Source organism: Lygodium microphyllum, chromosome 12 (genome assembly GCF_053477565.2).
Source record: "Lygodium microphyllum isolate KBCC chromosome 12, Lygodium_microphyllum_v1.1.10, whole genome shotgun sequence".
NCBI classification, from domain to species: Eukaryota; Viridiplantae; Streptophyta; class Polypodiopsida; order Schizaeales; family Lygodiaceae; genus Lygodium; species Lygodium microphyllum.
In genome coordinates, this window is record NC_141146.1 from 45378147 (window position 1) to 45396047 (window position 17901).

At 38.7% G+C, this 17901-nt stretch overlaps 1 long non-coding RNA gene across 1 annotated transcript; it reads left to right on the top strand.

Annotated features, from left to right (window-relative positions):
* Positions 1-379: 379 nt before the first annotated feature.
* LOC148027706 (uncharacterized) lies at positions 380-16419 on the top strand. The gene is made up of 2 exons (XR_015692636.1): positions 380-660; positions 13065-16419. It is a non-coding gene; the product is annotated as an uncharacterized LOC148027706 (long non-coding RNA).
* Positions 16420-17901: the final 1482 nt, after the last annotated feature.

Here is a 17901-nt window from a genome sequence, read left to right on the forward strand (position 1 = left end):
TGTATTCCCGTCACAAAAGTAGAAGAGGCAGCTTTCGTTCCCAATTGGATGTAAAGCGTCTAGTGTAATTATCCAAAAAGCTTCCATCACGCTAAAAAAACGAATAACTTGCCAATTGGATGCCAAGTTATGTGAGGAGATGCAATATTAAAAATTCAAGAAAGGTCGAGATGCCACAAAAGCAGTATAAGTGGAAGGCTGAGGATATAAGGCCATTTAAGAAGTAAATAGAATCCGGTAAACAAACTGATTCTTATCCGTGAGCTGTTTTGCCCGAATGAACTTTTAAAGTGGAGAGTGACGAAATGTAAATGCATCTCGATTATGCGGTAGTGTCCCACTACGTCCTCACAAAATTGTTATATTTATATGACTAACAACAATCCGGACGTGTGTGTGTGTGTATATACATGGAACACTCCGAGAATCAGAAGAGAGCCAACTCTCTCTCTCTCTCTCTCTCTCTCTCTCTCTCGCCGCGCAGCTCCAGCCATGGAGGTCACGCCTGCTGCCGTCGACGCCATCTTAGGCCCCTCCGCCGTCCTCATGCTGCTGGGCTACCATGCCTTCCTTTTCTTCAAGCTCAAGCGCTCCCCCTACGAAACCGCCATGGGTGTGAACCAGAGGGCCAGAAGGCTGTGGGTGAAAGAGATGCTGCGCGTAAGGCATTCCTTCTGTCATACTTCGTCACAAAGTTAACTGCAGTTAAGTAACATTCATCGTGAGTTTGGCCCTTCATGAGGAGTTCTAGAGCACAACTTAGCCCTCATTTGGGGGTTTATGGTATGTGAACTTTTCAAAAGGGAGCTTCTAGACGTCAAACTCACTAAGTGTTCGTGCGTAAGGGAAAGATTTCGACATTCTATGCCCACTCACACTATAATCCTAAATTAGATATATCAAGGGGTCTTTTCCAACCTTAGCAACACATAAGTTGAAGGTTCCATAAAAAACATATTAGGCGCTCCATTCTTAGATTTCCCAAGTACTTCACATTCCATAAAAAACATACTAGGCACTCCATTCCTAGATTTCCATAGTACCTTACATTAGTGTCACACCAGTACTTCTCACAAGTGTTAGGCTATTGCTTCGCATCGGCAATAACATACTAGGCACTCCATTCCTAGATTCTCTTGGTGCTCCACATTGGTGTTAGGCTTGTACTTCTTACAAGTGTTAGGACATTCCTTTGCACCAATATCAATATTTGTCATGGATTGTAAGGTGACATTCTAGAGATAATATGCACACACACACACACACAGATTTCTATCATTTCTTACCATCTCTTCTTCTAGTTCTAGGGCAAAAACCACTAAAATAACATACCCTAGACTCTGTGTGCCTAGACACTTCCAGTACTTCACGTCAACGTGGTTTGGGATGCGTGCATGCATGTGTGTGTGTGTGTGTGTGTGTGTTGGGAGGCTTGAAGATTCCATTCTTTACTCTCTCTTTTTTCAAAATTATGCACTTAAAAAATTTAAGTAGTGTAGTTCATAATCACATAGATATTATTTTGACATATTATATATATATTTCTAGTATAATTAAATTAAATAATACTTGATTATATTATTAAACTATGTATAATGAATGTTTTACTATGTATCATTACGTTAATCATGCCCTTTGATAATAAAAACATAAATTGATCTATATCTACATTTTATGCTTGATAAAATTTAATGTTATTATATTAACATTAATATGATATGAATATGTTTTCATTATTTAGTAATACTTATTAAATTATATATGATTAAATATAATGAAATGCTCTAATAACTTTATTTTAATGACATCCAATCATTAAGTGCAATTATCAATATTAGTAGCAATGTTTTATTACTTAGCTTATTCTTATTGATTTAAAACTAAAGCATAATGGGAGTGCATGGAAGGGTGGCAGAGAAGGAGGAATGCCGCGAGTAAGCGAGAGGGATAGGCAAGTAGGACATGGGTAGGTGCTAGTGGGGGTTGGGCTAGTAGTTAGAGGACTTTGAAGAAGAAGAAGAAGAAGAAGAAGAAGACGGAGGGATGCCGGGAGTAAGCGAGAGGGGTGGGCAAGTAGGACATGGGTACGTGCTAGTGGGGTTTGGGTTAATGTTAGAGGACTTTGAAGAAGAAGAAGAAGACGAAGAGGAGGAGCCTAGGAGGAGGGGGAGAAAGGGGGGAAGGCCACTTCATTGTTGCTATCGCTCTTTAGTAGGTTAATGAGTGATTAAGGTTAATCATTACTACAATAGTCATCCTTTTGATTATTTTCATCAAAGAATGCTTAATTGTGACCAAAAAAGTCAGATGTGATGCTATTTTTCACATTTGCCAATGATGATTGCAATCCAAATGAATTACAACTAGAGATACTAATACTTATGTTATTCGATATGCCTCTTGTTGAGATATCGAGCTCCACTCGTGATACGCCAGGGTGACCGTTGTGTATTTATGTCACCGACTTGTCAGTTGCAGACGCGGTTGGTACACCGCCCCTGAATAATAGCTACACGATAGCTATCCTTATCTACTCTAGTTTGTGGCTCAGTTAGTATGCCACCTTAGTTAGTTGAGTTTGGTTTGAGACCCATATATACAGGGTTCTTCTATTTCTTTGTAAGAGAGTTCTTTTGGCTTACACAACTAAGAAGAGGAAAACTGTTTTCAGCCTCCACCCTTGTGTGTCTTCCCCCATTGTGCAAGCAAGAAAGCTTCAAGCGAGACTCCTTCCTTCTCTCCCACAATCTTGACATGGTATCAGAGCCTTGTTCGTGGTAAGGAGCTCAAGAAAGCAAGCCAAGCTCGCGGTGTTCTGGTAAGAGGAGCAGTGTTGCTTTCATTTTCTGTTTTGGGAGCAGATCTCTGTAGGTAGCACAGCCGGAAATTGCAAGAGTGCATTGTCTCAGGTTGAGACGCCCTTCGCGGTGAAGCAAGAGGGCAGTATATGCTGCGGGACAGGGCTTTAGCCCTTGGTGACCTTGTTTTTTTGATTTGAGGCCATTTCGGGGCCTGTTTTGCAGACGGAAGTTTTCTGCACGCACTCAAGAAAAGGCTCAGTTTTATGCTGTGCAGCCACTGTTCTACAGGTTGGTGAAAAGTTACTGTAGAAATTGCATCGTATGCTTGTGCGCAGAGACATTGGGAGTTTCAGAATCATCCGTGGTTCCTGTTTATGCAAAATCGTCACTAGGAAGTGACTGTGTGGTCAAATACCACTTTCGCCAGTTTTGCAGATTTGCCCTTGTGAGGGTGAAGCTGTGTTTTTTGCAGTGACAGAATTTCTTGCAGTATTCTGTAATGGCGTCTGATTCTCTTTCACAGATTGTCACTGAAAAGCTTGACAAGAACAACTTCCAGGCATGGAAGTTTAGAATGACGAATTTCCTTATGGGAAAAGGATATTGGGAATTTGTTGCAGGAAATGAAGAAGAACCAGTTCTTCCTGATGTTCCCAATCAACAACAAATGCAAGCATTTAAAACATGGCATGAGAGAGCCAGGAAAGTTATGTATTGGCTGTCTATCAGTATTTCAGACTCTATGATTGTGCATATTCAGGATGCAAGTACGCCAAAGGAGGCATGGGATACTTTGTCAAAAATGTATAGCACAAATACGCAAGCCAAGAAAATGCAGCTCAAGCAAGAGTTGCATAATGTGCAAAGAGAAAGTATGAGCATCAACGACTACCACATGAAGGTGAAGAAGATTGCAGATGCACTTGCTTCCATTGGGTCGCCAGTGGAAGATGATGATTTAGTTTCCGTGACCTTGAATGGTCTAGGAAAGGATTATGCACAGTTTCGGACATCCATTTCAGTTCGTGAAAGATTTCCTGATTTTGAGGAGTTGATTGCTCTTCTAATTTCTGAGGAACAGAGAAATGGTGGTGCATCTTCTTCAGGAGGAACTTCAAAAGAAGCTGTCTTCTACTCAAATGCTGGAAGAGGTAGAGGCAGAGGTAGAGGAGGCCGATTTGGAGGCCGTGGCAGAAATCAGAATATGCAGCAAACTCAAGAAAACCAGTCCTATGGAGGAGGACGTGGTAACTCTAGAGGCAGGGGGAGCCAAAGAGGTCGTGGTGGATGGCAAAGAGGCCAAAATGCAAACAGTAATGTTGAATGCTACTACTGTGGTAAAATGGGTCATATGGCTAAAGACTGCTATAAAAAGCAGAATGACATCATGAATGGAAAACTGCAACAAGGGAATTATGCATCTTCTAGTAGACAGGGTGATGACAGAAATGAGCATTTGTTCATGGTGCAGCACATGAACAATTCTGTGACAAGTGCAGAAGAAAGCAATGATGTATGGTATGTTGACTCAGGTGCATCAAACCACATGACAGGTCATGCAGAATGGATGGAGGATGCAAGGAAAATGGAAAAACCAGGATTTGTGGAGACTGGTGATGATACTGCACATCCTATTGTGCAGATTGGAAAAATTCCCTTGTCTATGCAGGGTGGGAAAAAGAAATACCTGTCCGATGTATTTCATGTCCCGAATATTACCAAGAATCTGGTTTCAGTTGGTCAAATGGTTGAACAGGGCTTGCAGGTCAGATTTAATCCTCATGGATGCTTTGCTGAGGATATGAAAAATAAAGGTCGCTTGATAGCAAAAGGAAAGAAGAAGGGCAGAATGTTTACATTGGATGCAGACATGTCTGAATTGAGTGCAGCAATGTTTGCACATGGGACCGGTGTAGTTGCAGATATTGATATCTGGCATAAACGCATTGGTCATGTTAATGTACAGCGACTTAAATCAATGCAGGCCCAAAATATTGTTGCAGGATTGCCCAAATTCAAGGTTGCAGAAATGCATAAGGTATGTGAAGCCTGTCAGTTTGGAAAACAGGCAAGGAAACCATTTCCTAGACATGTTCAAGAGAGTGAGAAGCCATTGGAATTAATTCACTCTGATGTGTGGACAACTAAAGCTGCATCTCTTGGAGGCTGTCATTATTTTGTCAGTTTTATTGATGACTATAGCAGAAAAGTTTGGGTGTATTTTATGAAAAAGAAAAGTGAAGTTTTTGGGCATTTCAAAACTCTTAAAGCTATGGTTGAAAAAGAAACAGGCTTGCAGATAAAATGCCTAAGGTCAGATGGAGGGGGAGAGTACCTCTCAAATGAGTTTGCAAGGTTCCTGCAGGAGCATGGCATAAAGCAGCAATATTCATGCAGTTATACCCCACAACAAAATGGAATTGCAGAAAGGAAAAACAGGCATATTGGAGAGGTATCTCGTGCCATGCTCAATGAAAAAGACTTGCCAGATTTTTATTGGGCTGAAGCAGTTGCTACAGCAGTCTACATAATGAACAGGACTCCCACTGCAGCAATACATGGAATGACTCCAGAGGAGAGGTATACTGGTAGGAAACCAGATATTTCTCATTTGAAAATTTTTGGTTGCATTGCCTATGTACATGTGCCAGATGAGCTGAGATCCAAGTTGGATCCAAAAGCTGAGAAGTGCATCTTTATTGGTTACTCTCTGCAGCAAAAAGGGTATAGATGCTATAACCCTTCTACTCGTAAGTTTACAGTGAGCAGAGATGTTGTTTTTGATGAGATGAGTAGCTGGTATAGACCAGTAAATGTGATTGATGATGAAGATGCACAAAATGGTAATGCTACACAGAATTCACAGCAGCAGTCACAAAATATTAGTGGACCTGGAGCGTCCTCTAGCAGTGGTTCACATTCTTCGCCATGGACAGGCAGATTGAGATCAGGAGAATCTTCTCAAAGTAATGCAGATAGTGGTATGCAGGTATCACGAAAAGGAAAAGAGAAGGTTGATCAGCCCATGTTTGATGTGAATGCAGGTCACTCTTATGTGGATGGTGAATCCAGTGGCTCAGAACAGAGCATTGATGATGAGTTGGGTATTCCTTCTATTGTTACACCTGGAGTAAGGAAGACCAGGGATGTTTTGAGAGCACCTGGGAGTGAACCTACTTTGCGCAGGTCTACGAGAGCTAGGTATCCTGTGGATAGGCTGAAATATGATGGATTTACAGCCATTCACTATGCATATATGGTCAAAGTGATACAGGAACCAGAACCCACATCTTTTGAGCAAGCCATGGGAAAAGAAAAATGGGAGAAAGCCATGGATGAAGAAATGGATGCCTTGGAAGCAAATGCTACATGGGAGTTAGTACCTTTGCCTAAAGGTAAGAATGCAATTGGCTGTAAGTGGGTTTATAAGGTGAAGCACAATGCTGATGGTTCTGTGAACAGATACAAGGCAAGATTAGTAGTCAAGGGGTATGCACAAACATATGGCATTGACTATGAAGAAACATTTAGTCCGGTTGCAAGGATGGCAACCGTAAGAGCAGTCATTGCTATGGCTGCATCAAAGGGATGGTCTTTACATCAGATGGATGTAAAGAATGCATTCTTGCATGGTGATTTGCAAGAAGAGGTATATATGGAGCAGCCACCAGGTTATGTGCATGCTGTTCATCCTGAGTTTGTTTGCAGGTTGAAGAAAGCCTTGTATGGCTTGAAGCAAGCACCTAGAGCATGGTCTGACAAGATAGGACAGTATCTTGTCACTATTGGCTTTCAGATTTCCAAGGCAGATTTCTCACTTTATGTGAGAAAAACAGAGAAAGGTATTATGCTACTTGTCATTTATGTTGATGATTTGATTATGACAGGTGACAGTGATGAAGATATCCTTCATGTGAAAATGCTATTGAAGCAGAAGTTTGAGATGAAGGATTTGGGAGAGCTGCGTTATTTCTTGGGCATTGAGGTGATTAGATCACCAAGTGGGATACAGCTCTTGCAGAGGCAGTATGGATTGGACATGCTGTCCAAATATGGGATGACAGGCTGTAAGCCTATTTCAGTTCCTTTGGAGCAGAATGTGAAGCTGAGCACAGATGCAGGTGAGCTTCTAGAAGACCCTACTATGTACAGACGCATAGTAGGAAGTTTGATTTATATGACTATTACCAGGCCAGATTTGAGTTATGCTGTTGGATTGGTAAGTCAGTTTATGCAGGCTCCAAGGAAACCACATTTGGATGCGGCTAGACGCATACTCAGGTATGTGAAGTCCACATTGCAGTATGGACTATTTTATGAGACTGGGGTTCAGATACGGTTGCATGGATACACTGATGCTGATTGGGCTGGTAGTATCTATGATAGACGATCTACCAGTGGATATGTGTTCTCTTTTGGGAGTGCTGCAGTCACTTGGAGCAGCAAGAAACAGCCTACAGTTGCCTTGTCGAGCACAGAGGCTGAGTACAGGGGTGCAGCAATGGCTGCATGTGAGGTAGCTTGGTTGCATAAGCTACTTTATGATATGCATCAGTCTACAGATGGGCCAGTTGTCATTTATTGTGACAACATGAGTAGTATACACTTGGCAAATAACCCAGTCTATCATGCTAGAACAAAGCACATTGAGGTGCATTATCACTATGTGCGAGAGAGGGTTTTACTAGGTCTTATTGATCTAGTTTATGTCAGCACAGAGGATCAGGTAGCTGACATATTCACGAAGGCATTGGGCGCAGAGAAGCTGCGCAAATTCAGAGACCTGCTTGGTGTGCAGGAATTGGGATTGAGCTCGAGGGGGAGTGTTGAGATATCGAGCTCCACTCGTGATACGCCAGGGTGACCGTTGTGTATTTATGTCACCGACTTGTCAGTTGCAGACGCGGTTGGTACACCGCCCCTGAATAATAGCTACACGATAGCTATCCTTATCTACTCTAGTTTGTGGCTCAGTTAGTATGCCACCTTAGTTAGTTGAGTTTGGTTTGAGACCCATATACCTCTTTTGTCAATAATAATTCATCACCAAATTATTTTGCGAGTATGCTGGTAAATGATGCTCTTTTGATACAATATCTTTACTTATTATTCACAAGTTTCTAGTCTCCATCACTCCCCTAATCTTCTCTTTTCTCTTGTATAGGAGAACCATAAGAAAAATGTATTGGCAGTCCAAACCATCCGTAATAGCATCATGGAATCCACTTTGATGGCAACAATGTGTGTGATCTTGACAACAGGATTGGCCACCTACTTTACATTGGCTACGAACACTCTAAAGCAACCACCCTTAGTAGGTGGTGGTGGTGAGAACCAAGGTGTATTCGGGAGCCTCAAATCCCTTGCCATCCTAATGTGCTTCATGGTTACATTTCTATGCCACACCCAAAGCATAAGGTTTCTAAACCATGTTAATTACACGGTGAACATCCCAATTGACACCCACCTAGATGACACTCATATTACCAATGAAAACTATCTTGCTAATTTGCTTGAGCATGGAGCCATCCTTTACTCCTTTGGCTCTCGTATATTCTACTTGGCCATTTCTCTATTATTTTGGCTTTTTGGCTCCATAGTGATGTTCTTGGGCTCATTAGTACTCTTGTATTGTCTCTATCTTGTGGACTTTGTGCAAGTACCCAACATCAGTGCACAAGACCACATAAATGTGAGAAAGAAGATTAGTGATCACAAAGAGCCTCCAATTGATTTCCCCTCTAATTATCTAAATCAAGCTAGCCCACATCATGATAGAAAAAGGTGCACCTTTTAGAAATTTTGGATATCACAAAATTCAAGGGGTAATGACCTCTCCTTTAGGAAAATGTGAGGCTTTTTGCAAATATGTAATTAAAACCCCATTCTATAGGTGTAAGACATGCACATGATAGATGAATAATCCTAAAGTACAAACTTAGATAATTAGAATGGCTACACTAGGTGCAATATGCCCATAATGTATGATTAACAAAATCTCTATGTAAGTGATCACACACACATGTACGTATGTATTACGTGCATATTGTTCAAAGATAAGAGAGACAGAGTGGAGCCAAAGAGTGAGCAGTCAGCTCATCTCATTCATCTTCATTATTCAATCTCTATTGACATGAAAGAGATAGTACAACTAGGTTACCACTAACCATGACTAAGTGTGGTTAGGTCAACACTGACTTATTTAATCTCCCACACATGAGTACAACTGGACACAGCTATAATAGGTAATGTCGGTCACACACACATACATATAAGCAATTGAGCTTGAAGTCTCAACACTCCTCCTGGAGCTCAAACTAACTGTTGAACTCCAAGTAGTTGTCTAAAGTAGATAAACTTCTCATTACCAAGTGATATGGTAAAGATATCTACTACTTGGTCTTCAGTCTTCACATGCAACAAGTCAATCTGCCCTAAAAGTACCATTTCTTTGATGAAATGGTAATGAACCTCAATATGTTTGGATCTAGCATGATAGATGGGATTGCTAGCTAACATCACACAGCTAAGATTATCACAATGCAATTTGACTTTACTATCCAACTGTATCCCCAAGTTATTCAGCAGTTTCATCAATCAAACTGCTTCACATGTTGCTAATGTTGTACCCATATATTCTGCTTCCGTGCTAGACAAAGCAATGGTAGGCTATTTCTTACTACTCCAACTGATCATATTATTGCCCAAACCAAATGCATAACCACTGGTTGACCTCATGTCATAGGCACAACCATCCCAATCAGCATCAGTGTAACCTGTCAAGTCAAGGGATTTCCCATACTCATAAAACGGCCCATAATCTGCGGCACTCTTCACGCACCTCATAATCCTCCTGATTGCATCTAGATGTGGCTTACGAGGCTTCTACATGAATTGATTGATCAGCTCCATTGCATAATTCAAGTTAGGACGAGTGATAGTAAGGTAGATCAAGATGCCCATCATCTGTCTATACATAGTTACATTGTCTATTTCCATTAGCAAATGTTTCGACAACCAAGAATAGGTACAAATCAATGGTGGTAACAAGGATCCTTGAATACAATCTTTTGAAGACAATATCTTATAATTAACTTTTTGAAAGAAAATAATTACTAAAAACCAATGACTTGACTATTTTGTTCATAACTTGGGATAATCTATTCCCTTCCTTCTAAAGTTTCTTAAGGCTTCACCTATTTAAGTATCTACTTTTTTCTTTTTGATTGATCTCGTAAGGATCAAGATGTGTGTAGTAGCTCAAGGTCTTTATATATCTTCTAACAACAATCTCACTAGGGGGAAAGGTAATGTATATTGGCAATTTAATTCAAGCCACAAGGGGGAAAAGTAATGTATAATGGCAATTAAATTCTAACAACAATCACACTAGGGGGAAAGGTAATAGCTCAAGGTCTTTATATATCTTCTAACAACAATCTCACTAGGGGGAAAGGTAATGTATATTGGCAATTTAATTCAAGCCACAAGGTTGTGAGCTTATTATAATCCAAGGTCAAAGAGGTCTAGTCTAAGAATATTTGTATAGGGATCTTCTTGATGGGCCATCACAATATAGATTTTCTACCTACAATATACTTTTTTAATCACCCTTAATCTCTTATAAATGCTACTAAATTCTCCAATATTTAACCCCTAGGGAAACTTTATAATCAATGTACTTACATACTTTTGTTTTACACTTCTCTCTTTTGGTTTGAATGATTTTCCACTTGTCTGTATGCATGTTTCAATTTAGTAGACTTAGGACTTGGTTTAATAATGGGGTCAATAGATGTTAAGTGTATTTGACTAGAGGCCTTTCCATTCTAGGGTTTACTGCATTACATGATTCTCCTAAAGTTCTTAATTTTTCTCACAATATCTCTCAAATCTATATCTCAATTTCTTTGGTATTTAAATCACCTAGTCATTTTTCAATTGTTTATAGTCAAAGCTTGAGTATGCATTTAAAGGCCCTAACTTCTAATTTCTATGGTTATGTCATGACTCATATAGATTCTTTGACATCTCTAATGATTGAATTTGTGGTTTAATGTTGACGATTAAGCCAAAAATACTAAACTAAAGTATGAGTTAATCCTACTCTGATTTTTTATTATGAAAATTTTAGCACTAAGTGGTTTCCCAATGTGTCACTAATATGTCCAAACCCAATGCCCTAGGTTATGTGGATCTCAGTGAAAGACATTGCTGGTAGTAGAGTATGTGTTGATAACTTCCATTTGTCTACATGGTGCCATATTTGATAGTCTTGATGCTTTGAGATCTCATCTTCATAGTCAATCAGTCCTCATTTGGCTTCTTCAAATGTGAATTTTGTGCCTACACAACCACAAACATGATGGCTATGTATCTAATATAATTTTGAAGCTTGAGTGAATGGGGTCAAGTAGGTGGGATGAATAGAGTAAGGTGTGTGTGAATGGGAACAAGAATGAGTTATAGGTGAATGTAGTGAGAATCTCTATGAACGACGTTCAAATGATGATAAATGAGGATACCAAGATTCAAGGGTGCCCAAAGAATTGGGGGTTTAAATATGTTGAAAAAAGGGATACAATGAGGTTGTAGGAGAAGGGACTTAAAAGACCATGAGGGGGTTACTTCAAGTGACTAGGACCTAATGGAGAGGACGAGGAGGAGGAGGATGACAATGATGAAGATAATGATGCAATTAGGTATTGGCTTTGTAGGCTGGCCAAAGATAGAGTAGCAAGGGTCAAGATGATGATGATGGTAATGGTGATGATCATGGTGGTGGTGGTGGTGATGATGATGATAATGATGATGATGATGACATGAAAGTGATGATGGGGAGGGATGTGACGTGGTGACACCTATAAGAGGAGGGTGTTGTTGACTTATAGGTGGCATAATGTTCCCAACAATGAGTGAGGTGGTCAAGTTGTGGTGTTGGTTGAGATTGGCAATAAGTAGGGTTAGTAGTAGATTGGAACACGTGAAAGGGATTGTGGTGGTGGTTAACAGAGGTGCTAGTGCAATGGTTTTGGCGAACCAAGTTGGCAGCCAAAATGACAAATGTACTCTTTATCTCTCTCTTCTTGTTCTAGAAAGAGGGACTCCTTTGTGTTTTCTATCCCCCATCCTACTAGCTTTATAGCTAATAATGGCAATGGCCTCCTCCTTTTATTGATAGTTTAAAGGGGTGAGGGATCTAATCCCATCACCATCAGGAACTCAAATTTCTTGTTTTGAAAAAATCAATAACTTAAAGATAACCTTGAGAGGGGGAGGGGGTTTAATCCTCCCATCACATCCCTAACTTACAAGCAGAAGGTTCATGCTCCCCACCCTACATGCTTGCATAGACATATACAAACACACACACACACACATACACGTGTGCTTGTGCGCACACACATGCACATGCATATGTGCATGCATGCGCCCTTGTGTGCACCCACGCATGCATGCACATGCGTGCGTACACACGTGGCGCGTGTGCGCGTGCGCACACACACACACACACGCACACACACACACACGCGCGCGCGCGCGCACGCACACACACGCACACACGTGCACATGCACACGCACACGTGTGCATGCACGCACGCACGCATGCATGCACACGCACGCACGCACGCACACACACGCACACACACACACACACACACACAATGGACGACTTTATGAAATTGTTAGGAATAGAAGATGGGGAAGTAGAAACACTAAATGATATGAATGAAGTATTCTTTTAGCATATAGCTTCCACTGCACAAGGTGGTGGGGTTTGCTTGAGATGGAGCATCATTAAGTGGAGGGGATGGGTGGTAAAAGAATATGTTTTTTTGTATGGCTTCAAGATGACTCATTAGTATTCACTATGTGGTGTATAAAGAAGTCTTGGCAATCAAGGATACATGTGAGTACTTTGGAGAGTTTAAACATGTAGATAAGTTTTCAAATAAAGTTAGCAAATCCACAATGAGATTCATGTTTCCATAGAGAATATTTGGGCAAGTTAATGGACACATTGTTAGCACAATGATACATAGGCTTGGAATTACACAGTTCAAGATAGTTATCTAGAAAAAGATTATGAGAAGTTCGTTTTATCAATCTAACTTATCGTGCTTTATTCATATTTATTTATCAATCTAACCTATTGTGATTTATTCATATTTTATTCTTAAGCTTTTAAGTATTAGTACTTTTAAATAATTTATTCTTATATAGGTTGGTAAAATCATTCTCACTTTGCTTTCTTGTTGGAAGGAGAAACATCACACTCTATACAAGGCTTCCACAATATTTGAGCTTCAATTTGTCATTCACTTATTGGTGGACATGTTGAAGGAGGTGAACTTATCAAGTGCCAAGTTTCAATAAGACAACATTGACATGACAATTGTAGCAAGAGATGTGCATGCCCTAATATTTGATTGAAAGATAGATATCTTGATGAGAAAAAAGAGTTGGTAAAGGGTTAAAACGTCCTTCCCCATGGTTCCATGCATTTAACAAAGAGCTATTGTATGTATCAATAACCAATAAAAGTAACAATATCCCATATCTTATCATCTCTCAAGTAGTGTTGGTGGAAGTCTAGATGAATAAATCAATTTAGGAAAAACTTTGATTGGAAACGTATATTTCCAATTTAGAATTAGACTTCAATGACCTCCATTAGCTAAACTTTTCTCTCTCAAACAATATCATAGGGATGATAAGATTTATCATAGACAAGCAAAGGACCCTTGAAGATCAAATGAAAAGTAAATTTAGATTAGTATCGATACTTATTGTTCATCAAAAGCAATGTGAAATGCAATTGTTTAGATTTGTTAAAACATCATACTCTTCTTAGCCATCTTTAGAGCTTATTGATGCTTCAAACCAATGGTGTGAAGAGATAGAATATGAGCAAATGGAGCTTGAGCTATTCAAATTGTCGAAAATTTTTGTCACATTACTTGCTAACTTGGCTATATGTGAAAGAGAGAATTCAAATGAAGTATGTTCAAGAGCATTAAAAGACATAGTTTGTACCTAACTACACTTGCCATGCTTATGTTTGTTTGTTTATCAATACCCAACAACCTAGAGGATGTAGACTAGGATGGGATATTTGATGTATAGAAGCTCATGAAAGATAGAATACCTAAAAAACTACATGCTTTGTAATGAAAATTGTTAATATATCAAATTTTAAAAACTACTATGTCTTATACCTTGGTGATTTTTAAGTCCTTGCTTTATAGAGATTTTTTAAAGGTGGAGTCTTAATATTCATTTTCTCATTCTAAATTTCTACAATGGGTATTTGTCTTGAAATTTTGGATTAGAATATCCATGACAAAGGAAAGTTAGATTCCACCCTTCAATATAATGTTTATGTTGAACGATCGGCTTACTAAGAAGGATATAGACATCAATGGCCTTTAAAAGAAAGGGTATTATTTGTATTCAACCTTCCTCTTTGAATGATATTTTGAGGGGATTGGGTTTAACACATGGTATTGGATTTAGTGAGAAGTCTCATAATGTTGCTTACAAATATGAGAAAGAAATTTACTTTTAACTTTGTCTTTTTGAAAATATATAATTTACGTTTTTAGATCTTTTTCTTGAGGGATGCTTCTAGAATACATGAAGATATATAAGAAAGATGGAAGTGTCACAAAACCTTTAGATACATCCATGTTTGAATAATATACTTTAAAGACGCATGCTAGAATATTGGTAAGAAAAGTGACATAAGTTGTTAGTACATTGTCCTACCAAACTAATGGTGGTGTCATGCAAGTGAAAAAGGAGTAGGATGTATTTAGAAAGCTGTGAATTCATTGTGATCACCTTTTTGCAACTAAAGTTAGAAGTGGGCAATAACCCATTAATTTATTTTAAGGAATGACCCCTCAACTTGATATAATAGAAAAGAATGCAAAATGCTACAATGATGTGTTAGGTATAAGACTACACACCTTGCAAATTTTATAAAGGGGACACAATATTATAATTCTTTGGATGAGTTTGGTATAATAGTAACACTTTTTGAGTGCATTGAATGGAAGTGGGGGACCATGCTCCACTATAAAGGTATATTCTTACATTTTGCATACTAAATGTTGATCCTGTATATATGGAAGCAACACTTTGGAGACAAGGAATGGACTTGATCATTTGATTACCTCGAGTACCAATATAAGATACTTATTGAGGCAAGATACAAAAAAGTGGTGCTCTATAGCACTTATAAGGTTGGATGAGATCTTTTAATTTCATATGTCCTTTCTACTTGGTTTTAGATTGATTTTTTATGAAAATAGAAATTCATAGTAACAGTAGTTCATAAGGGGTATAATTCCATCACTTCATTTCCCTAGGTTGAGTATGAAAGGTTTGATTTTACAATTGTGCTTCTTCTTCCATGTATACATTTGCAAATTTCTTTTCACTTTTGGTTGTTTTTTCGTTGGTGAGAATACTAGGATTTGTGGACATAATGAAAGTATAAAACGATAAGGTGTTTGATGATATACCATTGTACACTATTTACAATAACCCTACTTTCCATTAGGTAACATTTTCTTTCTCTTGCAAGAAACATATTTGAATATATTTTATTATGTCATACTGCCCTATCACGAGGATAATATTTTTAAATAAATACATTCTAAATGATTTTAGTTGTTAAATGCTTTTCATCCTTTTGGTGGCCTAATCTTAGTTGTTTGTCCATATAGTACTTGATCTTAAATTTAAATAGATATGTTTGATGAGTTCCCTACAAGGATGTCATAGAGATATCAAATTGTAAGTGCACATTCTTTTTGGATGAGTACCATATCCCCACTATTGTATGGGTCCCTAACATATTTCTAAATAGGTTTTCAAGAGGAGTGTATGCTACAATGGAGGACCCCCATTTAAAAGGGATAAAGGAGTACATTTGTACATTTTTTAAGTTTCTCACTACTTAGATAGTAGCCCTTATGGGGAGAGTAATAGCAAATACCTAAGACTTTTTTGAAGCAAAATTTATGCTTAAAAATAAGAGGATGATTGTCAATGATTTGCCTAGTTGTTGGAATTTTATTTTTATTATCTCTAACACCCATGGTCTCAATTCTATGGCTCACATTAAAGTGCTACAAAGGAGACTATATATGGCTTGTAAGAGGCAATTCTATAAAGATTCTTATTGATAAACGTGTGAATATTGTAGAAGTTTTAAATTCTCCACAACTTGTCCTTGATAGGAGAGAGACAACTTCAAGGATAGGAAATGCCTCCAAGGATACCAAGGGGAAGAGGTCTACATGAGCTAAGGTGAGTTCTAAGGGTACACAAAAAATGAGCAAAGCATCCCCAAGAAAGACACCAATAAGACATCATGCAAGGAGGCATAAAATGGAATATCCCCTAGGAGAATCTTAGAAGGACCACAATAAATAATATTTGATTCAATTGCTAGAAGATTATGTTAGATTTTTATGCTATCCTTTGAGCATTTTGAACATTTACTTGGATATTGTGAGTCAAATATTCTTTATGTGTTGATGGAAGGCTTGGATGAATCATCACCAAGCATATCTCAATTCTGTAAGTGAACTGAGATCGAGTACAGGAGCAGATGGGTGGGGGGGGATGGGAGTGTGGGTGTGAGTGTGAGTGTGACAACAATTTCAGCCCAAGCTTGAAACATACAATTTAGGTGGTGTGAGGGTGACATGTAGCAAGGGGAAAGGCTGGTAGTGATGGGCAATGCCATAATGGTCCCCCCAGTAGTGCACATTGAGAAGATGGGTAGGGGAGGGAGGGGGTCTTTTATCAGAACACTAGGGGAGGGAGGTTGCCATTTGACAACATTGGCTACCCCCTTAGTCCCTCGTCTCCCCAATAAAAGCTCTCTCTCTTAAACCTTAATATTATATCCGAAGCATATAATTAATATAACTTGAAGTTACTAACTAACCTAAGTATCTTATTGTTGACCTAACCTTACTAATCTAGTTAGATTATTTCTAACTTAAATGGTTAATTTAAGCGATTTTTTCTACATTACATATGTATTTAGTTATTTGCATGGATTGGATTCCTACGAGACTGAGTGTGCTACACATGATGAATGGGGGATAAGTATATTCCATCCTTAAAACTAAGGAGCAATGGAGAGCTAAGAACCTACAAGCCTAAATGAGTACTTAGAAAACAATTGGAGTGGCATGATGCACAACACCTTCTAGTAGACTAAACTTACTCTTATGGAAGCTAATAATTGAAAGCTTTCCTACTAGAGAGAAGCTAAGCAATGAAGTGGAAGAACACCTTTATTAAGATCAATTTTGAGGCTACTTGGACCTTTCGATTAGCTTTTGTTGATGATGATAAGATTAGTGAATAAGTAAATCAGGCAATGCCATGTGTGCATGCATCCTCTCGAGGAATGTTCAGTTAAAAGCTTTATGCTCGATATGATTTTTTAATGCCTCCCTTTTCTTTATTTTCAGCACCCTTGATGTGACTTTTAAAAAATGTGACAAAGAGCCTCCAAACCCATCTTCTTGCGGCACTTCTAGCCAAAAGCTTTATACTTTATGTGATATTTTTCACCTCCCCTTTTTTCTTTTTTAGCACTTTGATGTAAAAAGTAATAAGGTTTTTAGTCACCCTTAAATTTAAGAAAATAAAAACTTTTCTCGATCTAAGAGATGTTTTTGTATTTTTATGGTGCATGTTGTTTTATGTGCACTTGTCTTGTAACCATATTATTTTGGTACCAACCTTATTTTTTGAATGTCTCCCTTTTCTTCCACTCTCATTTCTTTTCAATACCTCATGCGTCTTCCATGGTTTCTTCTGGGAAACCATCTAAACTTATACATGCATACATGAAGGGAGTGAGCCTTGAAGTGGAAGCATAGAGCGGAAGCAAGAGCTATGGTTGAAAGAGCAAGAGCAAGAGAGAGAGACATACACAAGATGTGGGAACTCCAACAATCATAATGTGTGATTGGCCTTCCCTTTATACAAATGTCATTGAAAGAATAAAGAATCAAGTGATAGTGGTGGGTGCTCATCACCACCTACAATGTACATGTGTGCGAGT